Source organism: Mastigoproctus giganteus, chromosome 9, assembly GCF_048544385.1.
Source record: "Mastigoproctus giganteus isolate SK-2022 chromosome 9, ASM4854438v1, whole genome shotgun sequence".
Classification (NCBI taxonomy): Eukaryota; Metazoa; Arthropoda; class Arachnida; order Uropygi; family Thelyphonidae; genus Mastigoproctus; species Mastigoproctus giganteus.
In genome coordinates, this window is record NC_143583.1 from 110,861,234 (window position 1) to 110,865,164 (window position 3,931).

Consider the following 3,931-nt stretch of genomic DNA (forward strand, 5'->3'; position numbering starts at 1 on the left):
TACAAGTACTAAAAACAATAATTCTCATCACGGCGACATGGCCAGGAGTTTTACATTAAGGAATGATACATGTGATTAAATTGGTAAAATTAATAGTTACACAAAATTTAAAACATGTAAAAATGAAATTATAATAAATAGGAAAATATAAATAACAGAATTGAACATTGTAACACAATTTGGAACAGTTTATTCCAGTTCAACAGATGTGATCCACTCGAGGAGAATGCGATGGTATTTGTAGTCGGTAGCCATTTTCTGCAGGTTAATTGCAAGACGGAGCACTGCCAGAATTTTGGGGGAGTGACTGGGCAGGCAGGAAACAATTACACAGTTTCAGCCAGTTGTATTTGAGGATTAGTGTGGGGTCTGACCTCAAGAATGGTGGAGGATTGTGCCACTGACAGAAATCCCAGATGTTTGTGGCGTTTATCACTCCTGTATACATTTTTACTGTAGTCATTAAAGGCCTGCTGTCAATTAACTTTGGGAGCCTGGGTATATTTAACTACTCAGCCATGTCAGTTGTTCTCAATTGAGGGGGTCGTCGATGCTTATTTGTGGCCCATTTCAGGGTCCAGTATCCAAACGCGAACACTGGTTTTTGAAGTGAGGGCGATGCAGATGCCCAAATTTCAGCAGCTTATAAAATAACTGGATAAACAAAAACCAAATTATGATATTAGGGTACCCTGTAAATGATTACATCTACCCATAAAGTTCTCTGGTAGATTTGCCTGTTTGCTAGACGAAAAAAACCCAGTTTCTGGGGGGGGGACCTTGCTATCTACGACTGAGACCGACTAACTCAGCCACGGAGTGAAAAAAGCCCGCTAAAGTTCCTCGCGTCATCGACGGGATTCGAACTCGGGCCTTTTCCACCCAGTGTGGGGAGGACGGCGACGATACCACTGTGCTACCGGCGCAGACTAACCGGGTAAATACTGGTTGTGGATATCTAGTAGTGGTTGCAGCATTGTTGGAATGAAGTAAGTTTTGCTTCGCTCTCCAGCGTAGGGTGTTAAATCGCCTCCGGAGGTATTCTGTGTGAACATTAAATTTCAGCTTCATTCAAAATAGACACCGAGGTCCTTATGGCAAGTAACCACTGGGATGAGAGTGCCAGAAACTGATGGTTGAATTACTGTTGGTTGCTGCTTCAATGAGTAAATCATTATTGCAGATTTTGACGGTTATGTCTGTAAATTGCGTGTGTTCTCTGGTCGATTTGCCTGTTTTGCTGGACGAAAAAACGTTGTCATCTACGCCTGAGACTGACTAATTCAGCCACGGAGTGAAGAAAGCTAATTAAACTTCCTCGGGTCATCAACGAGATTCGAACCCGGGGATTTTTCCACCCGGTGTGGAGAGGACGGTGACGATACCACTGTGCTACCGCACAGACGTCGACTCCTGCATTGATTTTCCTTGTAAAGTGGGTCTTTTTCACTGTGAGGTGGACACTTCTGTTCTTCAATAAAGTGGCGAAGAAAAGCTAGTAGGCCGCTATTAATCCTGAAGAAGAATTGTTGAAGACTGAGAAGGACTGTGATGTCTAGGCTGTCATAAGCAGCTTCAATATCGGCATGTACAATAGCTAATTCGGATTTAGTTTCGAAGGCCTGAAGAATTGATGTCTGTGCCGCTATGAGGTTTGTATGAGGTTTGTTCTGGTGGATCTATTTGCGACTGCGAAATGGAACTGTTTCGGTTCCTGTGGCATCAGCTGTTTGTTTAATGCTGGAAGGAGTATACTTTCAAGGAGTTTGAGGAGGGTGGAAGAAGTTGAGATTGGTCTGAAATCTTTTGGACTTGTTGGCACTTGAACCTTAGGCAGTGGACTTAGAGTGTTCTTTCCATTGAGCAGTGAAAACTCGTGTGGAAAGAACCAAGTTGTAGATTGAGAACAATGCATCTAGGATGTAGGGGCTAAGGCACTTAATTTTGAAATGAAGTATCTTATCTCGGCCTGCTGTACTAAATGGAAGCAGGGAGTTTATAGCATTTATCAGTTGCTGTCTTGTGATGGAAATGACGGAGAGGTCATCAGTAGGAGCAAATTGAGAGTTTTGGAGAGGAATTTCTGAAGAAGCGGAATTTGCTTTGAATCTTACAATGTAGTCTATCCAGTTATCTAGATCAAGATTTGAATTAATGACACTGTGTCTGGATGAGTAGCGCTTTTCCTTTAGACAAGGTAGAATCGGTGTACCTCTTTATGGCTGATGCCTTGAGTCAGTTGAAAAAAGCTCTTGCTCTGGAATACAGGATCCGATCTTGGGTTGTGCCAGAGATTTTCCATTGCCTGTGATGGTACTGCTTATTGTGGAAACTGTGCGATAAATCTTTGGTCCACCAAGCTCTAGTTACCCTCTGATGCAAAGAGGGTGACTGTATTTATCCATCGTGTGATTAGATCAACTGCGAGGATTGGGTCACATCCATCAAGCACATGCCATGGAATACACTGTGGTGTTTCGAGGTGCTTTTTTGGATCAAGAAAAGTCGGAGAAAATATGATTTTCTTTTCCACAATATTATGGCAATGAAACTTGGCATAGACAGTACAAGAAGTTATGCAATTGGGTCGTGATCTGATTTGAAGGACGTTTCTGGTGGAATGTCGACTCTGCAAAAGCCAGAACATAGAATAAGGTCGAGACGATTAGTGCCTCTCGTTGGCTCCTCATTGATATTCGTAAACTTTAATGGACAGAGATTGTTCATGAGACGCTGAAGGAGAGGGCTCAGATGCGGTGGAAAGTTAAAATTGCCGCAGAGAATATGAGTAGCAGAGGGGTGTAACTTACTCATTATCCAGCCGGTAGCATTGCCAATTGTTTAAATATCTCGAACTGGGGGTATATAGTTTGCTGCTAAATCGATTAAACAAGCATTAAACTTCACAATCACGAGTATTGCTTCATAAAATGAGGAGTTGCTAGATGTGACGTGCACAAATTTCAGGTTAGTGTCCTTGACGAAGAAGGCAACACTGCCACCTCTGGATTGAGATCTTGATGTGAAAAACGATGAAAATCCAGCGGCCGGAGCACATGCTATTGACTCCTGGTTAGGTTAGAGCCATGTTTCTGATAGACAAAATACATCCACGTTGGGTTTCAAGTTTATTTCGGAGGGTCCGGACATTTTGATAGAAAACTCTAAGGGTGAGTTGAAAGAGAATTTTTATAAGTGCTTATCTATTTGTTGATGCTTTTGAATACCTCAACAGATTAGGCCTAGTGGACATTATACCGTGAATTGAGTGATTAAAAAGCAGGATTATGAGATGTCACATCATTATGAGATGTTTCTTCTCTCTTACGTTTGTTGCAGCCAGCAAGATTTAAACTGTTTAGTCAATGCAATTGTCTAAGTGTTAACAGCAGAGCAAACTTTCCTTCACAACGAGTTTCGCTGGTACTGCCTTGATTTCAAATAACACACACACACACAAAAAAGGTTAATATTACATTTTTATAAAAGATGAGATAATTAGTAAATAGATAGCAATGTCATATATGAAAGGTTAATATGATAATTGCAGTATGCACTAATTTCAAATGAACATGTTTCAAGGCAACTCATTGTGAAGGCAAAGTGGTCTGCGGTTGTAGACCACAACTAGACTTATCTTATTTATGTCATTCACGTTCACACTGCTATCTATTATAAGTGCATAAAAATCTATCATTATTGATGTGATGTGCAGAATATTGACCTGGAAAGAAAGCAGTCTAAAATCTATTTGATTTGCTGTTCTTGGGGGGTTACCTTTCTTGGGACACATTCTAAAAATCGAGGACATTGCGGAGGCAAATACTTTTCGAAGCTAAGTACCCAATTGCGGGAACTGTAACCGGAAGCCGGAGATGTCTGGTACCTTTAGTGTAAAGCCATAGCTGGCTTATTTTCCTCTCAATTCACA